The following is a 16817-nucleotide window of genomic DNA, read 5'->3' on the forward strand; positions in this document are numbered from 1 at the left end:
CAACATTGACAAAAGCCAATAAATCCCAAAGGCGAGGCCAATTGGCTGTGCTAATGCTTACGCTTACAATATGGGACTCGCAGGTGTCTTTTGCTATTGTAAGTATATTATAACAAGACTTATGGTGCAAGTCCTATAATGACTGACAGAATTATTCACATGAGCTAACCTTAAGAACATCCAAATTCACCTTCCAAGAATACTCATACTAACTAAGCCTCTGAGTGTCCACCTACCTTCTCCAACTTGCTCTTACTTATCTACAGGTCCCCTACACACAACCCAACCTTACTAGATCACACAACATGGTTGCTTACACTCTGATTGGCCATCCTACATATTCCCTGAGACCACATAGCCTTGTGCAGCAAGCCAGAACTGAATTGCCCCATTACCTTTTTTTTTTTAATTTAAACACACTTAACTTCCACCAAGTAAACTTTGCCCCCCACACAATCTGCTGAGCACAATCCTGATGCAATTTACTCACTGCTAGAATTTATCACAAAAACAGGAAATTATGCTACTACATGGAACAACCAACACCTCAGTCTCCAAACAAACTATCACACCACCTCAGCCTTCAAATACCAAATATCTCGATAGACCTAGGCTGACAATTTGACCTCAACTCCTTTCGGTCTGTACTTTTCATTCGTGGGCTACTTGATGGCAGCCTAATATTTTCAGCTATTACTCTTGTCAGCCTTCAACAGTATTGTTCCCCTCCAAAGCCTCCATTGGCAATAACACTGGCAAATTACGAGCTGGACCAACACCAGTGCTAAACTACTAAACATTAGACATTGAATCTAGAATTAGGTGAGGAAAGCACATAGCCAAATAAAGAGGATCTACATCCAACATCACTATAGAATATACACCTCAGATGTTAACAGAACCAAACAGATGTTATCACACATGCAGCATGTCACAAGAAACAGGCCCAACCAAAGAACTCTTCAGAATCATCAGCAAATTCCATAATCTTGACTGCTCCTCGGCATCATCTTCACCCAGAGACTCTGTGTTTCTATGACTGACCACGTCATCATAATGTAAAGTGCTAAACTTGAATCACATTTTCTGAATGAAATGGCTAATGACCACAGAGAATTGTGTCCACCACCAACCAATCACCTCGACCTAGAACTCATAATATCCTCTGCTGCCATCCTGGTGAGAACTTTAATCATATTGTCCCTTTCTTACAGGAAGTACCCAAGTGACTTAGGCCCATATTTATACTTTTTTAGCGCCGCATTTGCATCATTTTTGGGCACAAAAGTTTTTGTATTTTGTAGGTTTGCGACATTTTTGCATCAAAACGCAGTGCAAATACAGTGCTAAAAAAGTATAAATATGGGCCTTAAAGTCTTACATCAAACCAATCCTAAAACGTAAGGTCTTTACCCAGATGATTCAGATAATTACATACTGATATCAAATTAACTGTTCTTGTAGGCTTATTGAAAAAGTAGACTTCCCCAAATCATATCTTGGCCTGCATGTAAGAAAATTACCTCCTGTGCACCAGTCTTGAGGCCTGGCAGATCAATAGAAATTGCCTTACCACCCATCTGGAATGGGTTTTTTTGTCAGACCATTGTATACAGAAATGTGGACTGAAATAAATATAGTATGCTAAATATTATTTATGAATACTTTGCCACACTGGGTGTAGATTATTAATTTGTTAACCTCAGGGGGGTGATATGTTTGCAAATGATATATTGAACATGATACAACCTATTCAGAAAAGCATTTTGGAGTATGAAAAGTAATACTCCATAGTATTCTTTCAAGTACTCTTACACGCCTTTGTGAAATGGCCCCAAAAACACCCAAAAGCAATAGTGCAAACAGAAAAAATGTGCTCTCTTTACACTGTTATGTGCTTGAAGGCCAATTCACCAATAGTACATAAATGAGTACTCCTGTAGGGCTCCTTCGCATACTCATAAACGTTATTGTCTATTGGCCCCAACATGTATGTCAGACGACATTTGGACAATGATATTCTAGTACCACACCACTGGGACAATCATATAAGTACTGTGGTACTATTGTCACCCCCACCTTTTGGAGTCTGCTCCCACTTTCAACACAGTTGTTAGACCTGACACCCTTGGGTGGTAGTCCCCAAACGTTTTGCCTTCCCCCTTCCTATTTTGCTGAGCATTTTTGTTGGCTTTAAGACTCTCAGCACTTTACCAATGCAAACCAGTCGTAAAGTCCTTGGCCTACATCTAATTGGCATGTCTAATTTACTGGTAAATCCCTTGCAAATGGCACCTTAGGTACTGAGGGCTTGGGCTAGGGTATTAATTATGCTACCTACTAAAGAAGCACATTCAAACATATCGCAGGCCTGCTACTACAGCCTGTTGTGCAGTTGTAAGCTGCCATTTTGATTTGGCAAGATAAACATTTTACCAGGCCTAAACATTTCTTTTTAATACTAAAAAGTCTCCCATAAGAAAGGCTCTTACAGCTCATAGGCAGGGTGCATGGTATTTAAAATGTAGGACATGTGTACGCACGTTTTACATGTCCTGGCAGTGAAAAACATCTAAAAGCATTTTTCACTGTGGAAAGGTCTAGCTCCCACATTGACGAACACTGGGTTTCCTTTTTACATTTAGAAAGTGCTAACTTTGGATTGGGAGCAGATACAGATATGCTGTTTACACACAAATGAATTGTAATTTAAAATCATCTTTAATGGTAAAGTTGAATTTTAAGTCACAATTCTGGAACTGACACTTTTAGGAAGATGGCATTTTTTGTACCAGCCATTTGTGCCTTCTGTCACTGTTCTGGATCACACAACTGTGAATAGCTCTGCTGTTGGGGTTTATGTGTTCTCCCAGACAGTGAAGGGGCTAGGTGTGGACAGGATTGCCATCCTGCCAAAGTTGGTGGGGGTGGAGCTGTACGCTGTCCCAGTTACACTTCAAATGTCTTTGCCTCCTGGACACACAAATAAATCTGATACCAGCCCCTTGTCACTCCAGACAGTTTGTAGCCTATACAGGGGACGGAAAGAACTTTCAGGAACCAGATGTGTGGGTAGAAGAGGGTGATCCCCCCACACACAAAGGCTTGCACAAGGTATAAATATCGGGCCCCTCCCGGAACCACTCTTCAGATCGCTGCTAGACCTGTGGAAGACTCGGGAGAAAACTACCCTGTGCTCTGCTGCTGGAAGGACTGTCCTGCTGCCCGAAGCCAGAGATCATGATTTTTTATTTACGATATGTCTGTCTACCGATATTTTCAACTCAATACTTTGTCCAGACACAGTGAAAAATAAACTTAAGAGTTTTTCACCATCAAAGCATGTAAATGTTAAAAGTGCATGTCCAACTTTTTAAATACACTGCACCCTGCCCTTTGGGTTGTGTAGGGCCTACCTTAGGGGTGACTTCTATGTTTTAAAAAGGAAGATTTAGGACTGGCAAGGGTTTTATTTTGCCCGGTCAAAATGGCAGTCTTACATTGCACACAAAGGTTACAATGGCAGGCCTGAGACATGTTTAAAAGGGCTACTTAAGTGCGTGGCTTAATCAGTGCTGCAGGCCTTCGGCACAAGAAGCACTGCGTTACTAGGGACTTAAAAGTAACTTAAATGTGCTAATTGGGTGTTAGCCAATTTCACCATATTTAACGGAGAGACAACACCAACATTACCATTGGGTAGAAGTCATAAAAGGCACAGAGTCCTAAGGCCAACGAAAATAAGATCAGCAAAGTAAAGGAGCAAAGTTAAAGGTTTGTGGCCAAATCCAACAGGATCTATGTAGGGGATTTCTGGGACTCACTTAGTGCATTTTACTAGCTTAAAGTGCACCATTCATAAGTTGTCAGTGTGCACCTACTTTTAAAGCAGAGTGAACTTGCCAAAATCTAGTGAATATTGATCTAGGCTAATGAAGTCCCATACACAACACCCAGGACAGCAGGGGTATGATCCTTAGAATTTTGAACACTGAGGGACTGATTCACAAAGATAAACTTACACTTTTTCATAAGTTCACTCTGCTTTAAAATTTGGTGCATACTGACTTAGTGACAACTTATGAACGGTGCACTTTAGGCTAAAAAAATATACACTTTGTATCTTTTTATGTGCAGAGTTCTCTGCCCTGATTGCGGAGCCTCCACAGTCATAAAGATACTACTAATTAGGAGTTTGTGAATTCCAGAAGTGTAAGGCTACCTTTGTGAATCAGGCCCTGAGTACCTTTATTTCCAGTAAGCAAGTACTTGAAAACAATTTATTGTGGTGAGGCAAAGCACAGGGAGAGGCAACTATTCTAAAATCAGAGTCACACCAGCTTGTTACTTTTACAAGGGCTTATCAGGTCTTGGTCCATAGGAGTATAATGAGCCCCAATTCAAAATAAAGTATCCAGGATTTCCACAGAAGGCACAGTAAAAAGTTTATAAACCAAGAGAAATGAAGAACGGGTGAGCTGCTTGTGTCTCCTTTCTTTTAGCTTCTCTGTTACACCAATGCTTGCATTTGGGCCACTAACATATGTACCACAAAGAAAACTGTAAGATAACATAAGCATAATAATAGGCACATTTCTCTCTACATGTTATGTTACTGCATGTTTTCTAATCCTACCTTGAAGGAATAATAGAAGTGCTTCACCATTTGCTATTGCTTCAGAGTTCAACCTTGAGTCCTTTTCTTCAAATATTTCCTTGATAGCCCGGGCTTGTTTCTTGAAACCCCAATGTTCAGAAAGGCATTTCTTGTCTTTTTCTGTGCAGGGTCTTTTACAACATTGTCTCGTGCATTAAATTCAGGGTAAGCACTGTTGGATCCTTAATGTGACATGCCACTCCAAGAATATTTCCTGATGAAACCGCTTAGACATGAACTTCTGTGTTTTGGATCACTTTCAATGAATTAGACTTTATACTCCATTAATTGTCTTTGAGCTTTTACCACTAGATCAGAGCGTGTCAGCACTAGTTTTGGATCCGAGACCTCTGATTACCTGTTTTCTCCCCTTCGACGCAGGAGAAAAGTTCCTGATGTGCGAACTGCAGCTCAATCGAAACACACTTGGAATACAGCATCATTGGTAACATTTATGGTGATTGTTAATAACCTTGGTAATGCAAGGGGGGGGGCCTCTTCAGTACATGCCAATATCTTTACATAATCTGTCTTATTCATAAAATTAAAAATATGGCCAGTGTCAGAAAATGTATTGCTAATTTGCAAAGGGGGGAGTGCCAAGTTAATAAACATACTTTGTTTAGGACTAAACACAAGTCTTAGTGGAAATCTGTTCAACATCTGGTTACTATGACATAAACCCCTGGCAGTTTTGCTGAAAGCAGCGCCAACAACTTTAATGTCATGAAAATAACACCATAAAAATTGAATTGTACTGTACTGTACAGAGGTACTGTACCTGAGAACCAATGCCAAATTTACTCAGTATCCATCCCCATTCCTTTCCTCACTTTTTCCCCTAGTGCTCCGTCAGCCCCCAAAGGTGCTTTATCAGCTCTACATTCCCGCAAAGAGTGGACAAATAGGAGAGTTGACCATCAACATGTCACTCCGGGGGTATGGCAGAGCAAAGGGGGTGTGGGGGTCAGAAAGCTCATTAGACCTTTCTGGCACTGTACTGCATCCCTATCCACGTGCACTAATCTTTCTGCTTCCAGGGAAGGCGGAATGGGAGGATTAACCCACCTCTCTGCTGACCCATATAACAGGGCACACTCAAAAGAATACTCGTTTCCTCTTGCTAGTCACTGAAATGGCTGCAGTATTAGGGCTGTAGGCCCGAGGACAGCAGAAAGACAGTTATGGCTTTAGGGGTGGGGAACTTAAGATACCCCTGGCATGCAGTAGGCTTTCTGAATACCGGGGGTACATTCCCTAATCTGCACCTAGAGATGGAAAGAGTTTAGCTTTAGGGGTGGACATAAAGCTTGATGCCTGATTGACCAGCCCCAACTCATTTTTTATGTAAGTAAAAACAGCCCTCTGGGCTTTTTGCCCCAGGAGGGGACAGGTTGAGGGTGAAGCCTGCTAGGCCCAGCCACATAAGAGAGATTCGGGTATTATCGGGGGAGGAATGGGAACCACGGGTGGTAGGAATTTTATTACCCGCCATAGATTTCAAAAAGTTCCCTCACAGAAATATGCCAGTATTTACGGCTTTAGCAGGTTTCCTCCAGTGGAAGGCAAGCCTAGGTCCAAATACTGCTGCTGTCCACATCATCTAATCTGATGCCTTTCCTGTTGTGGGAGCTACCACACTGTTGGAGTGTGACTTTTATAATCAGTATTAACATGAAAAGCTTGCAATGTAATGTCTAATGAAGCCGCATAAAATGTGTTAATGTAATACTAATGCACTCGTTTGAAATGTGCCCGTGGGGAGTGGCCACCAATGTATACGATGATTAATGAAACTGACTAATAATGAATTAATAATGTACTCATATATGGTTTGTATTAACGTATCCTAATTAAGAGCTATGTATTAAGATTTTGCTAAATTAATCACTAGGCCTTAGTTAGCAAGGGTCTGGGCCTAGCTGCCTGGTCTCATATTAATTGTGTTTTTTCTAACGTGCAATGTGCTGTTTTCCTGAAGGACACAAAGCTGTACTTTTCCAGAAGCTAGAGACATGTGTGTAGCTGTAGTAAATTCTTTCTCATGAGATCCGACTTGCTCAAGGAGACATTCTTGCCGAATGCAACAGTGTAATTCGCAACAGGTGCAAAATCACCTAGACTAGGAGAAGACAATGGAACTACTGACGGGAGCGACAAGTGTAACTGTTCCTACCTGACATTCTACCCGTTGAAGACATCAATCACAGGAGCCAATAAGCTGCATGAGAACTGTCTTAGGTGAAGATTCTAGTAAGGTGTGTGATGGATTATTGGACAGAGATATCGATGCACCAAATATTGCCCAATGGGAACTTAGAGACTTGTTCGACAACTTTGATATAACAACGTGACACAAGGAGAAATCAGCCATTCTTCTTCTTACTCTGCCATTACGGGGCCATTCTTACTTTGCCATTATCGAGCCATTCTTAGCCATTCTTCCTGAAGTCATTACTTTGCTCTTCTGAGAGACTTTGTCTTTGCTTTAAACCATCCTCATCTTATTCCTTATCTGTTATGCACTTCTCCTCCTTATGAGGGAAGAGCTTTCTTGCTATGCCCTACTGAGACTTACCTGTCCTATCCTGGCTGATGGCGAATCAACTGATGTCCTGAGGATGAAGACTGATCCTGCATGCTGACTCATTCGGAGGGGTAACTATCTGATGATGAATTGTAATTGTCTGTTTGCCTTTCCTTTCTAGGTACCAACTGCTCTTTTGAAAGAGACCATAGTTAGATGTTTTTCCAAATTCATGTTGATAAATTGTTTTGCATGAAGCCCAACATGCTGATGCCAATTTGAGGTTAGCTAAGGAGTTCACTAATATTGGGTGCAAATAGAAAATTGACTGAATCTTTGCTTTGTTGAATAATGTACTAATGATACTCTGCAAACGTTTACTCATGTTAACGTTGTGCTTTGTTCTAATGTTCATGACCTATGCTTTGATAAAGTCTTACTCAAGTTGCCAAGTTATAGTGGTTTTGATGTGCTTATTGATATTGCGACTAATAAATATGATACTAGAGTGTAACTAATAGGGAATAAATATCCTAAATCTTACTAGATTTGTGTGGTTATCCATGGCTGAAAGGTCATGGTGTGTTTGATTCTTATTAAAGGTTATTGATTAGTGTCATTGATTAGTTACGGTGAATATTGATGAGGCTATTGATCCATTGATTGAAATGCTAGACAGATATCTCGTTCTGGGAAGTCCCCAAACGTGGTCAAAAGATTCATTGGCCTAAAACGAGTCCCCTTGTAAGTTAAATTAACAAGGTTTGGACGCGTTATCACACCCACACCGATTTTATCAGAATAAATGTGAAAACAAAAAATAGTAGAACATTTGTTATTATCAATTGAATTTCTCTCCATTTTTGGCTTCCAAATGTAAGCCAGTGTGCAAGAAGTAATACATTTTTTCAAACTGCCCTCTGAATCACATGAATGTACGGGTAACCCAAATTCAGAGTTGTACAAATCACTGCTTTTCCTAAACTCAGGGCCATATTTATAAAAAATGCACTCAATTCAGTAAGTCACCCAGCTGCGCTGTCTGAAGCAGAAAGGGCAGAAATACAACATAGTTCCCATTATATGGCTCATTCAGGCCCTTATCTAGCGCTGACACACTTTTGGCTACATCGCACCAATGTGGGCTCCCCTGTGTCATGTTGCAAGAGTGCCTTTATTGCCTCAGAGACATTTCTCTCTTTTATGTTTACTGCAGAATGCAGCACTTGTGGAAATAGGAAATAAACAAGGAGAAATTAACATGTTTCTCCTACTTATCCCTCCCCTGGGGAGGCATAGGATTTGAACACATTCCCAGGTCTACAACAAATGGTAAACTTGGGATTGCGCCAAAATACAGGGGTGAAGGCTCCACCCATTTATTGATTCCCTTGGACAGATTTGCTCTGCCTTGTGGTACTTCACATTCACCAAGCCACACAGGTCACACAAGGTGACTTTGTGTGGCTTGATAAAAATCATTCAAGGTTTTGTGTCATCCTGGCACCCTCTTGCATGGTTCAAGAATGTCGCAAACCCATGATAAATATGGGCCTTGGTATCTTGTGCACATTAAAAAAATGCATAGGATTTCTTCGTACCCATTTCTCATTCATTCACCATATTAATTGATGCAAGGTTTTTTTTTACACAATGATAAATCATAATGGATTGCACCTCAGTTGATGGCTCCGAGTTTCACATGTTTTTAGACAACCAGCACTATATATTGCTGCAACCAGAAAAGTCTGACAGATGTAACATAATATTATGTTGTACTTGTGTGAATCAGATATCGGAGCAAAACATTACACATTAAAACATTACCACGTATTTCTATGTTTTTTTCTACTTATTTTCAGTAGTATGTGATTTAAAAAATTATTTTCTTTGGGAAAACCAGGAGTAATCTACACAAAGGACCCCTTGCTGAGTTCAGACTGTTTTTACTTATCGGAAATGGGTAGCATGCCAGGTTGACCCACGGAATTCACGCTTGTTTCCACCACAAACTACGTAGATAAAAATCACAAAAATAGGAAACAATGAATGCCACTTAGAAAAGTACAAAAACTGTGATATTATTTTACATCTCTGTCTGGTTCTGAAAGCTGAAAAGAGGGTGATCATAGCACAGCAAACATTTTATAATGTCATTCTTAGAAAAAAAATACCTTTTCCCATATAAAAAAAACAACAAAAGAAAATTAATGCAACATTTTGGTGATTTTCTCATTTCCTTACAGGATAATCCACAAACCCGAGGATACCTTTAGAATGCCTAACAGCCAGAAACAAAGGTCACAATTTTGGCCAGGATGCTTTGGGTGAGATAAAAGCTTTGAAGGCTTAAACGGGAATTGCACCTAACATCATTAAAGAACGAAGGACCATACTTTTTTAGTGCCGCATTTGCGTCATTTTATGACACGAAAGCAGCGCAAACTTGCAAAATACAATTATATTTTGTTAGTTTGCACCGCTTTTGCGTCAAAAAGTGGCGCAAATGCAGCACCAAAAAGGTATAAATATGGGCCTAAGTACCTTTCAGCACTTTCAGGGATTAAAGAAAGTGGCAAGTGGCCTGTGTGTCCAGAGCTAATGGCCTCTTCACACCACCTCATGCACCATCTAAAATTCAAGTCATAGCCTGCAGTGCAAGCCTCAGTACAGCTATACCTCTTGGGGACAGATCTGTTTCCTTTCGAGAGTACCTGCACTCCCAATACATTCTTGTGTATGGCTCAGGCCCCGCCAATATGTTGTTGACAGCACAGACATGTGGACTGTTGACATGACCTCTCATGTTTCCACCGAAGGGGCTTGTCCCCTGGTGATTCACCCTTTCATCGTGCAGTACTAGGGAGATATCAGACATATCAATACAATTCGGTTTCATCTACAATGGTGCTGATGCGTGCAGTCATGTCCTGGGTTCTGGCTAGTGTCAATTCACATTGGAGGGGATTGGATCCTGTCTGAACTGGGTGGCGAGGAAAGTGTGGGTGCGGGCTATACTGGGCCTGGGTCCAAGTTTCAAGTGGTTGTGAGATGCATTGCATCCCCTGTCTGCAGGCCTTGGCTTCAGCTGGGGCAGTGCAGACTTGTAGACAGTTGCTTGTGACTCACAGGCAGCAAGGCAGTAGGTGGGCACATGCAGGCTCAGGATGCTATTGAGCAAGTTGCCCCTGGGCCTTGCATGTGTATAGGCCACACCAGCAGCAAGGGCAGTAAAATACCAGTGCTAGTGCCTCTGTTAGTGGGATTCGCCTGCCCATCACCCATTTTATCATTTAACCAATGAGGCAGCAAGACTGCAGAAAAAGCCTTAGTTACGCACGGATGATGTCAAGAATTAGATGGTAGTTGTGTTACCTGTGACCACTGTCATAACATCATGCATGAACATCGGCAAAGAGTGAAAGGGAAAAGCAGGCAGACCATTTACTTCACCCTTTAATCATCAGGACTAACACCTTAGGCAGGAGAGTCATAATGAGTCCCTGTGCCAGGGAATGTACGTTGAGGGTGCAGCAACCACCAGCACAAACTAATCACTGCTGTAGGGAGACAGCATCTCCTTTGCTTTTATATGTGCACATTCTAGATTCTGATGCCAGCCCAGCCTGAAAAAAACAGCTTTTTTAGAAAATGTATTCTGCTGTGTGTGAATTCTGGGCAAATGAGTAAAATTAGCCATGTTAAATATGTAGCAATCACTTTCTGATATTGTTTATGACAGGCTGGGTTATTGTTTTGTACACCATTGAGCAAAAGCATAACAAATATGACTAAGATGACTTTAGTTATTAGTGTTCTGTCCAATCAATGGCTATGACAAATGCAAATGCATACAATGATGAAGAGCCAAAAAAATTGACATCGTATATGAGGATGTGGTATTAGCTTTGCCTGTGGCAAGCACAATGACTTCACAGCTGTTGTGTTCTTAGCTTGCCCTCACCAGGTCTCTTGTTGTCACTTGTGAAAGCAATGTTGTCAACGCTGTGTGTTGTTTGCAGTCAGAGTGAGTGTCCTAACTTTGGCTGCGCTCATGCACTGGAATGCACGGGCTGGAACTAGCATGGCTACACATCTGTCTGAAGTCATGTTCAGGAGCATTCTTGCTTCCCAGAATGAGCTCTGAAACAGCAAGTGTCAGTTGTACCGGGTTTACAATGTTCTTAATGTTCACTATTTTATGAACAGCATATTGTTTTATTTAAACCTAGAGAGATAACTCAGTCAGAGAGGAGAAGCCCGAAAGGAGGAGGGGGAGCAGTGGGAGCTACATAAAGGGACCCGGTGTGTGTGTATTAGGAGTGGCCTGGCTGAAGGAGGGAGAATTGAGAGTTGCATCAATGGAAGCTCCAGGCGAGCATGAATGGGCAGGCCTGTCAGGGGGCAAAAGCAGCAAGAGCTGCAGCAAGAAACCAGACAGGTGCATTTGAGAGGAGCTGCCTAGTGGGAGCAGTGGGATATCCATTAAGTTTGTGACCGAGTAACCGTCTGTTGAACTCTAAATCAGACCCTCATTTTCAAGTAATGGGCAGGCATTTATGATTCGCTTGTGGCTGCTCATCCAATGAGGCATGCGCTGCCACTATCTGAATAGTATAATTCATGCCCCATCCTAAAGTATATTACTGTGCACATTTTATACAGATTAAAATACATAAACCTTCTCAGAACCCCTGCAAAGAAACATCCGTAGCTGAGGTGCAGAAGCTGCTCACGGTCCTGGACCCTGGTGCTACTAGACCTGCTACATCATTGGCAGGAAAACCCCTGTCCCCACCGCTCCAACACACACCACCCAACAGCAGCTTGATTCGGGCATGAGCTAGGGTTGGCTCTTGGCCTTTTATTACCAGTATGATTATTATTTTAATGTCTGAGCAAGTACAAAAATAGGGAAAATCACTGAAAGCCGCAATTGTTCCCATTCTGGGTAAAACACTAATTATAAAATTGTGGTCTAAATGTTCTTTAATGACCTCTGACTGAAAATTAAAGTAAACAAACTGAAAAAAACATAATAACGTTTGGCCGTCAACATGGACGAAGCACTTAACAGGTGCATTCTCCCTGGCCTGTTCGGCCATGACTAGCAGGACCAAAGATCATGTTTGAGTGAGCCGGGCCCATTAGACATCCCCTGGCCCCCTCCCCCCTCCAACCCTGCTCGAACCGGGCCTGATGGGACGGAGGAGCGCCGTGGGCTGTATCATGGAAAACGCTGAGCGCACACAAGAGGACCATCTCAGTGGGAGGAGGGAGAGTAGAGAAAGTTGCATGCAGACACCTGGTGGGTGTGCATAAGAGAAACAGGCCAGAAAGAGACAGAACAACAGCTAAAGTTGCATAAAAAAGAATGCCAGGAGTGAATGAGAAGAGTGCTCAGTAGGAAGAGAAGGAGCACCGGGTTCTGCCTGAAAGGGTGCATTTGAAAGGAGCAGCTAAGCAGAGCAACATGAGAGGGATGGGTAAGGGGTTGCTCAGCGCTTGTAGACTTGTGTCCTGACTTTGTAGGCAGCAATGAAGAGAGGCACTAATTTTCAGATGTTCACAGCCACAAAATCTATGGGCTGATACCAATGCTGATGGATATCCCTGAGAGCCAATGCCTACAGCCAGCTAAAGCACAGTAACCAAAGGCTGACAGGGGCTGTCCAAAGCTCATCTTTGTATATTTATATACGTGATTCTTTTGAGAAAGTTTTATAGACCGAACCATATTGTGCAATTTTTAAAACACTTTCTATTACGGTTCACAGGAAATTGCTTAGTTTTAATGTTTATACCATTACGTAACCATTACGTCCTAGTACTGGCCCTCGGGGAAGCGCTATCGCTCATCAGAGGTCAGCTCCCATCGCGCTGGGGTGCAAAATATTTTTAGGCCTTTTCTGCGCCCCCAGGGGGCAGATCGGCCTATTATAATTAGGGGGGCAGAAACCCCTCGACACCAGGGATATTTTTTATTTTGTTTTTATGTATGGGGAGTGACCCTTTAGGCGAGGGTCGCTCCCCTGGGGGGCAAATTGTATTTAGGCCATTTCTTCCCCCCCCTGGGGGCAGATCGGCTTATTTTTATTAGTCCAATCTGCCCCCAATGGGGGCAGAAACCAGCAGACACCAGGTTACATCAGTTTCACGCAAGAGGAGCGACCCCTTAGCCAAGGGTCGTTCCTCTGGCGGTCAAATTTATTTTAGGACCACTAGACACCTGGGATTTTTTTTGCACCAAATTCACGCAAGGGGAGCGACCCTTTAGTCAAGTGTCACTCCCCTGTGGGGCAAATGTATTTTAGGCCATTTCTGCTCCCCTTGGGGGCAGATCACTCTAATTCTATTAGGCCGATCTGCCCCTGATGGGGGCAGAAACCACTTAGGCACCAGGTATTGCTGTGTGTGTATGTGCGTGTTTTGTCTGGGGGGGCAGCCCCTTGGGCAAGGGTCGACCACATGGGGGCATATTACTGTTGGCCATATCTGCCTATTTTCGGAAGACCCATCCGCCCCCAAGGGTGGCAGAAAGTCCACCAGAGACCAGGGAAGGTTATTTTTCTAAATAAGAGGGTGGGGGTATGGCCATACCACTACACCAAATAAATGGGGCCAAAGTTGTTCTGCCCACAGTGGGCAGATGGGGCAATTACCCCCGAGCCATACCCCGGGGGGGGCAGAAAGTCTACTCGATGCCAGGGAATCAAAAAATAATAATAATAGAGTGGTGGTGACTACCAACCGTAATGGGCATGGTTATGCCCCCACCCCAACTGAAGGGGATAACAGTCTTTCAGCTCTCCCCCCGCACACTAAAACATCTTATTCCATGGCAAGCAAGAGGACATTTGATTATTTTAGGTTTCGGTTTTACATTTGGGCCATGAGAGCTTGGCTAACTCTCAAAATCATCCCACTTGGAATGGTGAGGGCTGCACATTTTGGACTTTGGGACGCTGCCATGTAGAAAAATCCACAAGACCTAGACACATCTGAAAACTAAACATCTGGGTGAGTCCAGGGTGGTGTGCTTCACATGCACTCCGCACCATTTTCTTACCCACAATGCCCTGCAAACCTCTAACTTTGCTGGAAATCACAAATTTTTCCACATTTTTGTGATGGAACCTCCCGGAATCTTCAGGAATCCACAAAATTCCTATCACCCAGCATTGTCTCATCCATACCGATAAACATTTTGCCCCACTTGTCAGCCTAAAAATGTTTTTTTTTCAAACTTCCCTTTTGGACCCGCTTTGGTTCCCCCTCAATTTCTACATGTTTTTGGCTCTTCCTCTATCACAGGCACTTGGCCCAGCTTCACAAGTGAGGTATTATTTTTACCGGGAAACTGAGGGAACAGTTGGGTGGTAGGACATTTGTTCCTGTGCGGTGATCCCACACAGAAATGTGGGAAAAATTAGATTTTTTTTAGCTAAATTTGAGGTGTGCTGTGGATTCTGGGTAAGAAAACATTGGGGGATCCGCGCAAGTCACACCTCCCTGGATTCCCTCGGGTGTCTAGTTTTCAGAAATGTTTGGGTCTGGTAGGTTTCCCTAGATGGCTGCTGAGCCCAGGACCAAAAATGCAGGTCCTCCTCCCACCCCCTCCCCTACAAAAAAACAGGTAGCTTAGTATTTGAAAATTTTGATGTGTCCACATATTGTTTTGGGGCATTTCCTTTTGCAGGCACTAGGCCTAACCACACAAGTGAGGTACCATTTTTATCAGGAGACTTGGGGAAACCCAGGGTGGAAGGAAATTTGTGGCTCCTCTCAGATTCCAGAACTTTCCTTCTATATGTAAGACAGTGTGTAAAAAAGACATCTATTTGAGAAATGCCCTGTAATTCACTTGCTAGTATGGGCACTCCGGAATTCAGAGATGTCCAAATAACCACTGCTTCTCAACACCTTATCTTGTGCCCATTTTGGAAATACAAAGGTTTTCTTGATACCTATTTTTCACTCTTTATATTTCAGCAAATGAATTGCTGTATACCCGGTATACAATGAAAACCCATTGCAAGGTGCAGCTCATTTATTGTCTCTGGGTACCTAGGGTTCTTGATGAACCTACAAGCCCTATACATCCCACAACCAGAAGAGTCCAGCAGACGTAATGGTATATTGCTTTCAAAAATCTGACATCGCAGGAAAAAGTTAAAGAGTAAAACATGGTGAAAAATGGCTGTTTTATTCACCTCAATTTCAATATCTTTTATTTCAGTTATTTTCTGTAGGAAACCCTTGGAGAATCTACACAAATTACCCCTTGCTGAATTCCGAATTTTGTATACCTTTCAGAAATGTTTAGCTTTCTGGCATCCAGCATTGGTTTCACACCCATTTCTGTCACTGACTGGAAGGAGGCTGAAAGCACACAAAATTGTAAAAATGAGGTATGTCCCATTAAAATGCCAAAATTGTGTTGAAAAATTGGGTTTTCTGATTCAAGTCCTTTAAAAAAACTAAATTTTCGCTGTATTTTGGCAAATTTCTTAATCTCCCTCAGTGAACCCACAAACTCTGGGTACCTCTGGAATCCCTAGGATGTTGGGAAAAAAAGATGCAAATTTGGCCTGGGTAGCTTATGTGGACAAAAAATTATGAGTGCCTAAGCGCGAACTGCCCCAAATAGCCAGAAAAAGGCCTGCGACCTGAGGAGGAAAAGGCCTGGCAGCGAAGGGGTTAAGTAATCAATCATGAAAAAAGATATATATATATATATAATATATATATATATATACATATATATATATATATATATATATATATATATATATATATATATATATATATATATATATATTTATTTGTATTAGTGTACGTTTTGTGTATTGTGTTGTGTGGGATTGATGTGTGTTGTGTGATGACAATAGCTCACGCTAAATCTGTCTGCAGACAAGACCTAAGGAAGGAAGAGTCCACTGACCTGCCAACAGCTTCATGGGCAAAGGTCGCTTGGCTTCAGAAAGAGTAGTCATTGTCTTCTTTTTTTGCGGTAATCTTTACTGTTTGTGGGATGCTCTTCATCAATTATTCTATTGCACCATTGATTTTATAATGGGGCAGTGAAAAGTATCACAACAAGGTAACAACGAAGAAGCCAAAAAGAGGCATACACACATCATGACTTTAGTGTACACAGGAGTGTCATATTAGCATATTCCGCAACATTAAGAAGTATGTTAAGTCATTGATACACAAAACAGCTACACCAAGAACAGCGACAAGGCATCCCAACATGGTGTACTGCAATTAAATGTGCAGCGCTATACAAAACAATTGGCTAGATAGATAGATAGATAGATAGATAGATAGATAGATAGATAGATAGATAGATAGATAGATAGAAAATTGTGAATCTGTGTATACACATATTGAAGCATCTACTTCTGTCACAGCTGTCCCACTTTCTGTGCTTTGTATGTTAAACAGATTATTTTATAATTAAAAAAAACTTGATTTTCTATAAGGCTTAATACACCCATTTCTGTTTTTGTAACATGCCCTGTGAAACAATAAAAACAGAAATCTATCCACATATCAAGTACAACCAGACAGTAACACTCCCCAAATTAAGCAGCCATAGACATAGTCAAGCCAATGAAAGTGAACTCA

General features: G+C 42.0%; 1 protein-coding gene across 1 annotated transcript in view; it reads right to left on the minus strand.

Moving 5' to 3' along the window:
- The window catches only part of PODN (podocan), a 403282-nt gene that overhangs the window by 78677 nt on the left and 307788 nt on the right, over positions 1–16817 (minus strand). The window lies entirely within an intron of this gene.

This window comes from Pleurodeles waltl, chromosome 4_2 (assembly GCF_031143425.1).
Source record: "Pleurodeles waltl isolate 20211129_DDA chromosome 4_2, aPleWal1.hap1.20221129, whole genome shotgun sequence".
Classification (NCBI taxonomy): domain Eukaryota; kingdom Metazoa; phylum Chordata; class Amphibia; order Caudata; family Salamandridae; genus Pleurodeles; species Pleurodeles waltl.